Source organism: Anabrus simplex, chromosome 2, assembly GCF_040414725.1.
Source record: "Anabrus simplex isolate iqAnaSimp1 chromosome 2, ASM4041472v1, whole genome shotgun sequence".
NCBI lineage: Eukaryota > Metazoa > Arthropoda > Insecta > Orthoptera > Tettigoniidae > Anabrus > Anabrus simplex.
In genome coordinates, this window is record NC_090266.1 from 615,588,888 (window position 1) to 615,603,775 (window position 14,888).

General features: G+C 33.9%; 1 protein-coding gene across 16 annotated transcripts in view; it reads left to right on the forward strand.

The window, feature by feature from the left end:
* The window catches only part of LOC136864266 (solute carrier family 41 member 1), a 196,999-nt gene that overhangs the window by 57,362 nt on the left and 124,749 nt on the right, over window positions 1–14,888 (forward strand). For 8 of the 16 annotated variants that reach the window (XM_067141021.2, XM_067141023.2, XM_067141022.2 and 5 more), the window contains one exon: window positions 12,780–13,087. The exons of 4 other annotated variants lie outside the window; for them this stretch is intronic. The gene's annotated coding sequence lies outside the window, so the exon portion shown is untranslated. Of the gene's footprint in view, window positions 1–9,513; window positions 9,638–12,779; window positions 13,088–13,345; window positions 13,528–13,553; window positions 13,579–14,888 lie in introns of those variants that run through there. 4 more of the 16 variants (XM_067141026.2, XM_067141034.2, XM_067141024.2 and 1 more) reach the window with 3 other exon arrangements.

Genomic DNA, 14,888 nt, shown 5'->3' on the forward strand with positions numbered 1-14,888 from the left:
GTACTCCTCTTCTGCTATCCTTCCTACTTTCATCTTTGCTACCACTGCTCTTTGGTCTATCCATGTTTCTTCAGGCTATAACATTCATCAGTTCTTTGTAGTTTGCTTTTTTCCATCAGTATGTGGTCAATTGATTTTTAGTTCTGGTATCTTTCTATCTGTAGTCCTCCTTGTCTTCCTCCTAGCCTTTTCCCAATTTCGTGGGGTCAGTACTTGAACCCACTTTACAGCCGAATGCCTTTCTTGATGCCAACCTGATGTGTAGGGATGTATTCTCTATTGAGTGTTTCTGTGGTGGTTTGTAGTTTGATGTGTCATACGTAAATGAAGATGTTTATTAAGACAAACATGAGCACTGAACCCCCAAGCTAGAGGAATTAACCAGACAAAATTAAAATCCTCAATCTGGCTGGAAATTGAACATGGGTCCTTCCTAGCCGAAGGCCAGTACACTGACCATTAAGCCCAGGAGCTGAACTGCATCCATATTCATTAATCTTCTATTTTTCTTTTGAATTATCCATTCCCTATACCTTAATCAGTTAGTTCTTCTGGCAACTATCCGTTACCGAGCGAGTTGGCCGTGTGGTTAGGGTCGTGTAGCCGTGAGCTTGCATTTGGAGGATAGTGGGTTCGAACCCCACTGTCAGAAGCCCTGGTTTTCCATTCTCACAACAGGCAAATGCTGGCACTGTACCTTAATTAAGGCCACGGTTGCTTCCTTCCCACTCCTAGCTCTTTCCTGTTCCATCGTCACCATACGACCTGTCCGTGTCGGTGCGATGTAGAGTAAAATTGCAAAAAGAAACCTATCAGTTAGCATATCTTGATTCTTACTGCCATATCCATAGGGTGTCAAGATTTACCTTCCTTTCTTATTTGTTCTTAATTATGATTTTGTATCCGTTATCATTTCTACATGCTGTGTAAGATTTTCTCCTGCCTCTTAAAAGTCCTCAAACTCCCATTTCTTCAAATCTTCTAGAAATTGCTTGGTTTGCAGTTCGTGGGGTAAATATTCCAGGAGTGATTGTGAAAATATATAGGAAAAAATTTAACTAAAATAGTTTGCCAAAATGGCCTCTCAGTTGATGTTGAAGCCTATCTGATGGAGCTGGGAAGCAGAAATGAGCTGAGAAGAAATGGTTGCAGGAGAACTGAAGATGGCAGTGCATGAAGATGCAGAGATTGTCCTTGTCTATTTGTTTTCTTTCTGATTCACCCTCTTCCCACACTGACCTGTCAGTGTGTTTTGCCTGTTGTGTGTTCCTTTCTATGGTTGTGTCTGTCTATAATGACTTCATTTGCATGTGTTTATCCCTATTTATTTATTTATTTATTTATTTATTTATTTATTTATTTATTTATTTATTTATTTATTTATTTATTTATTTATTTATTTATTTATTTATTTATTTATTTATTTATTTATTTATTTATTTATTTATTTATTTATTTATTTATTTATTTATTTATTTATTTATTTATTTATTTATTTATTTATTTATTTATTTATTTATTTATTTATTTATTTATTTATTTATTTATTTATTTATTTATTTATTTATTTATTTATTTATTTATTTATTTATTTATTTATTTATTTATTTATTTATTTATTTATTTATTTATTTATTTATTTATTTATTTATTTATTTATTTATTTATTTATTTATTTATTTATTTATTTATTTATTTATTTATTTATTTATTTATTTATTTATTTATTTATTTATTTATTTATTTATTTATTTATTTATTTATTTATTTATTTATTTATTTATTTATTTATTTATTTATTTATTTATTTATTTATTTATTTATTTATTTATTTATTTATTTATTTATTTATTTATTTATTTATTTATTTATTTATTTATTTATTTATTTATTTATTTATTTATTTATTTATTTATTTATTTATTTATTTATTTATTTATTTATTTATTTATTTATTTATTTATTTATTTATTTATTTATTTATTTATTTATTTATTTATTTATTTATTTATTTATTTATTTATTTATTTATTTATTTATTTATTTATTTATTTATTTATTTATTTATTTATTTATTTATTTATTTATTTATTTATTTATTTATTTATTTATTTATTTATTTATTTATTTATTTATTTATTTATTTATTTATTTATTTATTTATTTATTTATTTATTTATTTATTTATTTATTTATTTATTTATTTATTTATTTATTTATTTATTTATTTATTTATTTATTTATTTATTTATTTATTTATTTATTTATTTATTTATTTATTTATTTATTTATTTATTTATTTATTTATTTATTTATTTATTTATTTATTTATTTATTTATTTATTTATTTATTTATTTATTTATTTATTTATTTATTTATTTATTTATTTATTTATTTATTTATTTATTTATTTATTTATTTATTTATTTATTTATTTATTTATTTATTTATTTATTTATTTATTTATTTATTTATTTATTTATTTATTTATTTATTTATTTATTTATTTATTTATTTATTTATTTATTTATTTATTTATTTATTTATTTATTTATTTATTTATTTATTTATTTATTTATTTATTTATTTATTTATTTATTTATTTATTTATTTATTTATTTATTTATTTATTTATTTATTTATTTATTTATTTATTTATTTATTTATTTATTTATTTATTTATTTATTTATTTATTTTTGGATACATGCTGAGAAACATAAATACATTCAGCACTCTAAACAAACATCTACTGTAGTTCTTGGATGTATCTGATGGAACTTGGGGTTGCCATTAGAAATTCCTTATACTCTCCTCTGTAAAGTGTATTTCTGCAGTCTTCCCTAACATGTTGAATGGTCTGCCGTGGTGCTCCGCAGTCACATGCTGTTGAGGTTTACACTCCCCACTTGAAGAGTGAGTCTCCACATCTTCCATTTCCTGTTCTCAATCGATTGAGTGTTGTCCATACCTTGTGAGGTAAATCAAACCCAGGGACTGTCTCAGAGATGCAAGGTAACAGCTGACATGTTTCTGGAGCATTTTGAAGCCAGTCTCTTTTCCAGGAATCAATGATGTTAAATCTAACGAGACTATTTCCAAGTGTGAGAGGTGGATGTGTTGAACGAAGTCTGTTGATTCTGAGGTCAGGAATATCAGAATGCAGTGGTAGTCCAGGGTTTGCTAAGATCTTATTGTATTCCCTAATCAATGCTTTTTTTTTTTTTCTTAGAAGATTTGGGGGTGGTATGTGACTTACGATAGGCAGCCAGATGATGGTGGACCTAATTGTTCCTGAAGTAATACGCATAGTATTATTAAGTTGGATGTCAATTTTGTTTACATGGGCACTGTTCAACCATACTGGCGCACAGTATTCCACCACAGAGTATACCAGGCTCAATGCAGAGGTCCGCAGAGTTGTCACAATGATCCCCACGTGGTTCCACGAAGTTTTTAAATTATCTTATTTCTTGTTCTCAGTTTAGTGGCAGTTTATGTGAGGTGTGATTTATAAGACAGAGTTCTATCTAGAGTGACACACAAAAATGGCAGTTCTTTATTGTGGGTAAGGTGTGTACCATCCATGTACACTTCCAGTGTTCTATTGGATTCTCTATTATTAAGATGAAAATAAGATACCTTCAGTTTTAGCCAAATTAGGTCTGAGTCTCCATTTTCGCAAGTATTCTGCTAGTACAGACAGATCAGTTGTCAGTACATCTTCCATGGTTTCAAACAGAATGTGCCTTGTTGCTATGGCCCAGTGATCAGTATAGCCAAATTTCTTACAGGCTGTTTCTGGCATATCAGCAATGTAGAGGCTGAATAGCAGAGGGGCTAATACTGATCCTTGAGGTAAACCATTTTGGAGGAACTTCCGGTTTAAATATTGTTTCCTATGGTGACTTGGAATCCTCTGTTACCAATCATGTTTTCAGCAAGCTTTGTAATTTTTTTTTTGCCGGCCCCGTGGTGGAGGGGTAGCGTGCCTGCCTCTCACCTGGAGGCCCCGGGTTCGATTCCCGGCCAGGTCAGGGATTTTTACCTGGACCTGAGGGCTGGTTCGAGGTCCACTCAGCCTACGTGATTAGAATTGAGGAGCTATCTGACGGCGAGATACCGGCCCCGGTCTAGAAAGCCAAGGATAACGACCGAGAGGATTCGTTGTGCTGACCACACGACACCTTGTAATCTGCAGGCCATCGGGCTGAGCAGCAGTTGCTTGGTAGGCCAAGGCCCTTCAAGGGCTGTACTGCCATGGGGTTTGGTTTGGTTTGGTTTGGTTTGGTTTGTAATTTTTTGGCATGAAATTATCTTCATCAGCTTATAGAGAAGGCCTTGTCTCCATACAGTATCATAGGCTGCTGATAGATCTATGAAAGCCACAGATGTTTTCTTCTTCATCTGAAAGCCTGCTTCAGTGTGTGATGTGAGTGCCAGGACTTGGTGTACACCTTCGCATGGGATGAAAGCCAGCTTGTTCTACAGGGACTGCCGAAAGTATTGTTTGTCCAATCCTATTAAGTATTACTTGTTCCAGAAGTTTATAAATCACACTAAGCAATGCAATGGGACGATAACTTTGTGTGTAGATCTCCAGGTTTGCCTGGTTTTAGGAGAGGAATTATCTTGAGGTATGTGTCCTGTTTTTAATAGTGAGGTGAACTTTGCTAGCCATGTCTTCATATATATTTACCAGACTTGATGAGAAACTGGCAGGATACCATCAAAACCAGGAGCTTTGCCAGGTTTTATGTCCTTTATTGCTGCTGCAACTTCTTCAGGAGTGATGTCATACGAGTATTTAGTGTTATAATCAGCTGCTGCTTTCAGCGTTTTTAGTTCCCGTTGTATGTGGGTAGTTGTCCCTTGGTGATTTGTTTCTTTAGATATTTTAACAATGTGCACAACAATTTTGTTGGGTGTTATGTGGTTATTTTCTCTTATGATACAACTGGCTCCTAATTTACGAAGCAGAGATCACACCTTTCTACGGGAAACTTTGAAGTCCATACTTTGAGTGGTTTCCATCCACTTCTGTCGTCGTGCAATAATTGGGCTATGTATCAGATTATCTGCTATCTCTCTGTCACCATTGTTTTGAAAATCATTGTAGAGATCCTCACATTGTTTGTCCTAACCTGGAATATATTCTTTATGCTGTCATATTCGTAGATGTAAAGGGAGCTCATTCTCTGCAGTGAAGCTAGTTTTAACAGACAAACACCACAGATTTATACCAGAAAACTTTGCAGAAGACTGTTGTAGTATACTGCAAAGCAAATTATGGACAGGAAGAGTAGAGTGTAGGGTGTGCAGTGTAAAGTGAAAGAGGAATGTGTATATGAGCGTGTGTCTTCATATTTGTGTTGTTTTTTTCCCTGTGGTTTTCTTACAACCTTACTGATTGATTTATCATGTGTATTAAATAACACACTGCCAGGCTGAGTGGCTGAGACAGTTGAGGTGCTGGCCTTCTGACCCCAATTTGGTAGGTTCGATCCTGGCTCAATCTGCTGGTATTTGAAGGTGTTCAAATACGTCAGCCTCGTGTTGGTAGATTTACTGGTACATAAGAGTTCTCCTGCAGGACTAAATTCCGGCACCTCAGTGTCTCCAAAAACCATAAAAGTAGTTAGTAGGACATAAAGCAAATAACATTATTAATTATTATTATTAAATAACGCACTGTGTCTTATCTAGGAGACATGCACATTTTGTTTTTAACAGTGAGCCCTAATAGATTGATACGTCTCACAAGCTATGCACGGATTGTTGTTTGTACTAGTGGAACATCCGTAGCTGTAAGTAGTGCGATTTTTTATTTTCATGATAATGATTTTATGTATTGGTGTAGGTGAATAGTATGAGTCTAGTAAAGGGATATTATGTTTGAATTTCATACAAGTGTTTAATAGCATGAAAATTAGTGCATACTTAAATGCATACTTCACCACTTTTTGCTGCATAATTCCATGCGCTTATGTTGGTGATTTATACAGCATATAAATCTGATGTCTACTCGTTAGAAATGATTCTTTTCACTTTAAGCTTTAGGTCTCGGTACAGCTGACTGAATTCTTCTAACTTCTCTTCATTCCTTGCCACACATTTGACATTCTCTATCTCTTAACTTCCTCATTTCATTTCAGAATCTGCATGTATAAAATCCTTTATGATGCAGTGTGATGCTCTTTTTCCTTATTTCATTCTTAAAGCTGGTATGGCTGTTAAATATGGTTCATTCGTAAAAACATTAAAATTTCTGACAAGTATTGTCTCCTTCTGAAGTTTTGTAACATATGTTATCAGGTTTGATGAAACATATTCTACCTTGGATTTGTAATGTATGTTCCCAAACACGTGGGAAATAATCAGGGTGATGGATAATACACAACAAAACAATGAAGCAAGTGTAATAGTCTAGTATAACTTGGAAACAATATTCTCTAACCCATAGGTAAATAATGGAAATATCGAGCTCGACGAGTATAATTATTATTTATTCTTGTGTTCCGGCCTTCTAAGGACCACGTTACAATTTTAATTCTTCCTCCTTAGTTGTTCTTTCCTTTTCTTCCAGTATTCTTTCATTGTTTCACTGTGCTTCTTTTTCCTGTCTTCAGTCCACTTTGTGCCTGTTTTCTTTTCCTTCCTCTCTTGGAATCATTTCATTTGTAAGACTTTCTTCCTAAAAATCTTTCTTTCCAATAATTCTTCTCGTATGTTGTTCTTTTCCAGGTCTTTCTTGACTTCTTGAATCCAGGTGGTGGTTGATTTCTTTTCCCAAAGGTACTTGAATATTCGTTTAATTAGTGTATTGTCATCCATTCTATAAATGTGTCCAAGAAAACAATCTTCTTTTTCTTATTGTTTCTGATACGTTTTCTGTGTTCAGGTAAATTTCATTGTTACTTCTTAATTTCCAAAACTCTGCCATTCTTAGAGGACCTAATATTTTCCTTATAATTCTTCTTTCTAATATTTCTAATTTATCAAGCTTGTAGTTCAGTGCTAGACATTCGGTGGCATACAGGCATTCTGGTTTCACTACTGTGTTGTAGTGCTTTATTTTAAGTTTTGTTGAAAAGCACTTTTTGTTGTAAGTATTCTTAGTTATACCGTAAGCTCTTTCCATCTTTTTGTATCCTCTCCTCTATAGCAGATTTGACCAATATCTGTTACTAAAAAGTTCGGGGCACTTTTTATATTCGTCAAAAATTTTGTTTTCTCGGCAGAGATTCTCAAGCTTGTCTTGTTGGCTGTCTTTTCAAGGAGATCGATTTGCATTGCTGCATCTGTAAGGCTTCCTGAAAGTATGGCAAAGTCATCTGCATATGCTAGGCAATTTATTGCAACACCTTTGTTCTTTTTCCCCAGCACGAGTAGCAATATTTTGGATTCTTTCAGTTTTTCATTCTGAATTCTTACAATTTTTTCCATGACACAATTGAAAAGGAGTGGAGATAAACCATCGCCCTGCCTGACACCTGTATTTATTTTGAAAGGTCGAGATATTTCACCCGTAAATTTTACTTTTGGGATAGTGTCTGTAAGGATTTCATGAATTAGGTTTGCCAATTTAGTTTTAACTCCAAATTCACGGATTACTTTATGTAGGGTTTCCCTATCAACAGAGTCAAGAGCTTTTTTAAAGTCAATAAATGTTACAACTATGTCTTTGGAGTTTATTAATCTGTGTCGAATTATAGATTTCATGTTGAAAATCTGTTCAGAGAAAGATCTTCCCTCTCTAAATCTACCTTGATATACACCCAATTGACTGGCCAGTGTCGATTTTACTCTGTTTAGTAGTATTGTTGAGAATATCTTGTAAGCAACTGGCATATTATTGTTATTATTCTTCTTCTTATTATTATTATCATCATCATTACTTGTGAGGTGTGGCTATGAAGTTGTTAACACCTATTAGTATTATTATTTACGTAGTTATGTACGAACTTGGTTTGGTATAAATCATTATCGTATTATTTGTGAGGTTATGTCATGAAACATTTGTTGTATGTATATTAATATGAGTTTATTGAATGTAAGAACACATTATTAATAGTATATAATTAATTACTACCTGTATATATGATGTATAACCCAATGCAACGTTGTGCAACACACTGTAATAATTCTAGAACAATGCAATGTGCGACTGGAATTGTGTGGAAAATTCCTTACTTCATAAATAGGCTATTGGAGACTCTCAAAATTATGAGAAAACACGTTATATTCTTCTAGAAGCCTGGCCAGGCAACATATATAAAGAGGCAGTCTTGAGGGTAGAGTTGAGTTGTGAGTGCAAGTATTTAATAGAGTATGGGAATTCGTGTTGTGATTGGTAGTACGTTGACATGCTATTGTGGCAGTCTTCTTCTTCTACTTCTTCATAATAGTGTTTTGTTTCAAGATGGCAAATTTATTAGTGGGTGTGTGTGTGTGTGTAATTTGTAAATAAAATAGTGTACACAATTCACAGCATTTCATGTGTGCGTCTTTGTGGATACAACAACACAAAAATCCCTATGAACATATGCCTTATGGTTACTTGCTAGGTCTTTACGTATGCCATTACTCGTTGGAGAGCACAAAAATGAAGCTATTTTTAATACTTCAATTTGGGATAGTTATTTAGGAACATGACCGAGCGTATTGGCTGCAGGTGTTAGCATGTTACGGCTATGAAGGCAAGATGATATAAGATGTTGATTCCCATAGGGAATCTGAAATATTTGTCCCAAATAATCTATATAGATATATATTGGTATTATGAAGGCAAGCTCTGAATTCGAAAGACACATGGGTTCAAACTCTACAGTCAGCTGTCCTGAACTCAAGTTGAAATTTAAAATTTGAAATTTTTGTCACCAAACGCAAACGAAAAATCATTCGTGCAGTACAGGGTTAAATTTAAACAAATATTTAGGAACATGAGTACCTAAATTTAAACATATTTGAGATAGGAGGAGCATGCTTTGTATGAACTAAATAATGCAAATATACTGTACAATCCAGCATAATATGTAACAAACATTTTACACAGTCACCCATCACTTCTGTTGCTTTCAGCATCCTTCCTGGAACACTGATTGCAAATTTTATTTCCGGGTTCAAATATTTGTAGCGGAAGCATGGAGGCCCCACTTGGTAATTCCATTGATGTCTTGTAACATTCCAGTATCGAGCAGTGTAGCATGGAGGTGAACACAGCGCTCACCATGCGAGTAACCATGGGTTAAATGAACATTTTAAAGACAACAACAGTGACACAATCTTTTAATTATTGAAGAGTGCTATTTTAGTATTTACGACTATGTACGTATTCAGCTGTGGATGGCCCTAAATAGGGCCGAAACTAGTTATGTGTTTCAATATAAAAGGTAATTGAATTTTAAAATAATATTTTATTGATTAGGTGGAACAACCCGTCCTTGAATTTTAAATAGTACTAAGTAATGAAATCGCCATGCAGCGTCTGAACATGGGTATCGTTATTGTTTAGAGGCTGAGTGCCAAGAACTTGCCGACAGTTGACCAGTGGATGCTGTGAGAAACAGTTTATTGCATCTACAATTACTTAACCTTGAAATCCTTCGATGCAGAGCTTCACGGGCTGTACAAAAACAGTAAGTTGATATCGTTAACTATTCTTCAGTTAGTTGGGTATTTTATGAAAATTTGTATGAGTTGCTAGGTATTGCCATTCTCCAAGTTACGGGGTTTCTTATAGCAAGTTGTCTTTTTATAGGGTAATACTAATCATAGTGAGAACATATGTAAAGAAACTTGGGTCCAAAGGAAGGTGCAGATACGATATGATTTATTTGGAAAATGCAGTAAGAGCTGTAAATCAGTGGAAAATGTGCATCAGAAGAGTTTTCTGTGCCATACACAGCCCTAATGATAAGTTAAGGAATAGATATAAATACAAGGTGGGTGTGCTTACAGTTTTAAACAGGAAAACTTCTCTGGCTGATCGTTCAATCTCTGACAGATGTGTGCACATCTTCCAGGATTGACGACAGGTTCCAACTGTTGTTCAGCCAGGCTTCTCCCAACCTTCCCTTGAAATTGCAGTAGTGGCTTTTTTTTTTTTTCGTAGGTCATGGTGTGAAGTATCCAAACAATATTCAAGGCTGTTCCAATTGTAACTTCTAGGGCTTATTCCCTGTATCATTTTAATCCTTTCCTTATTCGCAAATATAAAGACAGGAACTTTCCACCTAATCAATACATTTATTCTATTATAAAGTACTTAAAACATGCTAATATGTCAGTACCGGTTTCGACCCTTTTAGTGGGTCATCTTCAACTGAAGAACCTATCTTCTTAATAATAATAATAACTTTTAACTCTAAAACACAGCTTGTCCTAATTATGAATGACTCATGCTAACTTAAGGTGATGTATTGTGGTAATAAAATATGATTGGAAAAATTATTTTTAAAAGTCTGCAAAGTTCACAAGTTTCTTTTGATGCTGATCTTAATGTTCACTCATTTAAATGGCTGTTGCGTTGTTGACACACTTACTTGAAATCGTTTCAATATTGAGCTGGTGAAATATTACTATGTTAATTGCAAATGACTAATGTTAAAATAATGATATGTTATGATAATAAAACGTGTTTGAAGGAGTAACTTTGACAGTCTAGAAAGTTCACCAGTCCATTAAAACACTGTTCTTGATGTTTGTACATATTCTCACTCATTCAGTCCATTGTTTCAATGTTACATACCTATTTTAAAATATAAAATCTCTTAGGGCTAAGCTATGTAGTGCTGTATTTATAAATTCCGCGTCGGTAGGAGATTTATTATTGTATGATGATGATATACAAGCTCATCAACTACGTCTTCATAAGCTCATCTCAGAGTCAATTTGTTGGGCTTCGAAGTTCTGTTACCGGTAACTAATGTGCAAAAGTTCCCTTCTTCATACTCGCGTTCGTTGTATTGTGTTAAAAGATCTGGTGGAAAACGAGAAAAGAATATTACTAATAGAGAATGTCTATGGAGCGTGTTTTAAAAATCAATGTGTGTGTTCCTTACTGTTGGCTTAGCCTGTCCTTGTGCGCTAGTCGGGAGCACGCCATGATTAAGTGGAAAGTTCCTGTCTTTATATTTGCGAATATTTTGACCATCAATACGGACAATGAAGTTAATAGATTATAATCCTTTCCTTAGACCTGAATTAATATGAAGACATTTGGTCGCTGAAATAGACCCCCCCCCCCTTTTTTTTTAGCTCCGTTGTAATGAAGGACAGAGAGAGGTTCCCTGACAGGTTCACACTCTCTGTTTTTCTTTCCAGAGTCTACTAAACAGTCACTATGGCTCAGCAGTGTTTGAAAGCATTAGAACAGGTCACTTGTCAACCCACTTGATGAGTACCGTGCTGACACATTTTAGCCACCGTCTCTCCGTTTTTAATTTTCTGTTTCACAATCAGTCAGACCATGTCTATTGCTATGAAGGTTCTGAGCTGTAAGTGAAGAACTGGTGTGGAATGACATTAGTAGACAAATAATTTTGAGTGGGGTCTTTAAAAGTAGAAAAGATCACAATATAAAGATTAAGTTGGAATTCAAGAGGAGAAATTGGGGCAAATATTTGTTTATAGGAAGGGGAGTTAGAGATTGGAATAACTTATCAAGGGAGATGTTCAATAAATTTCCAATTTCTTTGCAATCATTTAAAAAAAAGGCTAAGAAAATAAGATAGGGAATCTGCCACCTCGGTGACTACTCTAAATGCAGATCAGTAGTGACTGACACACACAAATGTTTAATTCCTCGGAAGTAGTTCTGCCAGAGGTACACTGGTGCAGAAATTATCAGCATAGAGGATCTGACCTTCATTTAGAAATCCACTTAGAAGCTCTATTACAACAGAATGAGCATGACCCACTTTCCTTCATTCACACTAGATTTTCCTGCATAGATATTCGTTTTAACGGTATAACCTTCTTTTGTACACAGTTTGTACACCTTAACTCCATATTTGGGATTTTTGTTAGGAATGTACATTCTAAAAACTAAATGTCTCTCCAAGGAACCATAGTTTCATCTATAACCATTTATTTCCCCATTGTTAAGGCATTCTTAAATTTTGGTTTGATTTATCAAGGAGGGGTTGGATTCAGGAGATACGATCACCTGGCTGATGGTTAGCTTCATTGTCTGTGAACTACCAGAATCTAAGAGAACAAGGAAAAAATCCCTTGGCTGTATTCACCTTATATGTTGTTCTTGGGTCAGTATGAATTGATAGCTGGGTGAGGAACAAGACCCATACACATGATGATTCCTAGAAAATTATTAATTTCTTCATATTGGTTTCCTTCTATTTGATATTTCTGGGCTTGCTTTTCTCATTATGACTGTTTTAATTGTATTATGTACCTGTTGGTCCTGAACCATCTTTTCTAGTAAATAATCATCCTCAAAGTGAGAGTATGTATATTAATGGGCTGTCCCTCTTCTAACTGTAACTGAACTTTTTGCTTCTCCAAGAAAAACAGTGAAGCCTATACCATTCCGGTTATATCACCGTAACTGCAGTCTGAGGTGTTTCAGCTTGTTCGTACAGATTGAGATATTACTATGATCTGTTGACTGGGAAACTCTTATTGCAGCAGTTTTAGATTACATTGTGTATATGAGTAAGCTATTCACAACAGTTTATTCTTGAGAACATGTTTGCCTAGACTGCTGTCTCCTGCAGTCAGACATTGTAAACTATTTTGATATTGTGTGTTCTGTTCAAGGTCTGCTTATCGTACTGTGTGAGTTATGCTGAGTTGATGTCAAGTGTTGATCTTGCCTGGTATCTTGAGCTACTGTTGATCCATCAAGAGGATAATTTTTATTTTCACTGTTAATGTGATTGCCATATAGCCTTAGCAGTACTTAAAAACATCCAAATGTGTTAGCATCTTAGTAGTTATTTGCAAGTTTGACTAAACTGAACTATGACTTGATTCCTCTGTTGACTGTATAGCATTCATTGGGAGAATGTCATGCATTCACAAGTACTGTTCGTATATGGCAATGGTTTTGGATGCTTGTAAGTATGGTAAGTGTGCTGTTATTATATATGTATAAATTACTGCTTGATTTGTTATATGTACCAATATTTAACTAGGTTCATTTATTTTAGAAACTATTACGTGTCAGCAGTCGTTATAATTATTAATAATAATAATATATTAGATGATAAAATATATAATATTATATTATTTTTTATGAATGCACGTGCCATATGTTTGGTTGTAAGGAATGTTCTTTTTTGTTTCACTTCTATCCTGTTATGGACCAATTGGCAACTATATAGAACAAAAGTGTGATCATGGCTGGCATCAAGCCAGCAAAAGAAGTAGTAGACAGGCTGACAGACGGCTGCTTGGTGTTGTCTTATTTTGGATTCTGTTCAGGGAGGAAAGCCAAATTGTTTGCAGGTCCCTGAAAATAACTTGTCTTATACTCCTTTTATCTGGGGATTTAAACCTGACACAGGTTAGTCACTTCATATGCCTGTTGGTATAAACATCTAGGTTAACATTCAAGGTAAAAGGACTTAATTGCATACAGTGGTTATCAGTACTTTAATATTATTACTTGAGTACATGAATAATTCTAGACATATCCCTTTTACTCAGATTGATCTCCAGGTAAAAGTTTTTGATTAAATAGTACAGCATTTGGTTCCACTACCAATCATAAATACTGAGAACTCTTTATCCTTTTTGCAATACAGCTTTCATGGTGTGGTGCCCCGCTTTTCAGCTGTGTGGTTTGTCAGACTTAAGTTTTAGCTTAATGATGAGATCTTTTTATTGATGCCAGATATGTCTCAGTAGCTGATCGAGTTTTACTGCATGTTTGCTCCAAGTTAGCATAGTATCATACATTTATAAATAACAACATGCAGTAAATTAAAAGTATTTTGTGAATTTGATTTGATCATTAACACCTGAACAAGGATTTAAGCCAGCTTAGTTATTCTTATGATCTTCATTTTCACTGGGCAGTGAAGACTTATGGAATCAGTAGTGGTTATAGTTTTTCTTACAATATAGAGCATAAATCATGTAGGCCTATTTCAGTGAGGAGTAGTAGTAACAGCTGTTGGTGGCATTGTACATGGTCTTGATATATTGTCTGTGCTATGCCCATTGAATAAACATGACAATTTTAAGCTGCCTTGTCAAATTTTATCATCATTTCCACTTACTGAGATGAAACCATATCAGGACAGATATGGTTCCTCTGTGTTATGCCACCTATCCACCATTCTCATTTATCACTGTGTTTCAGCTCATGCCCATTGCCTTAAGGTATGTTCTTAATCAGTTCCTTCTAATCATAATGTGGATTTTGCCGAATGGTTGGCACTCGCTGACAGTGGTGAGATATAGAGGATCCAAATGAAAAAGAGGGAATACGTAAGGGAGTGAATATCACCTGAGGTCGAATGTAGAGCTGTTCTCTAAATTTATAAAGCTCTCACTTGTTATGAGGAAGCACCGTCTTATGTTTCATGATCATGTGTCTCGAATGCCTAACACCAGAATATCTCACAGAATTCTGAATCTTCTCATGAACCTGGAAATGTACTACTCATTGGGCAACTGCAGTGAAGGAGGATCTGGCCAGTGTATCTGAGACGCTGGTTTAAGAAAGTAATAAGTCCAGAACCTGGGTACACAGCGTAAAGGATCTTACGGAGAAAATGAGAAGACAACCTAGCGCAGAGTGGTCTGAAGAGAAAAGAACTGCATTCTCCATCACGGTGAATGAGTACTAATCCAGGGGCAAGTGTTAACCATGGTCCAAAGAGGCTGAAACGATATCTTTAAAAAAATTTATATTTGCCT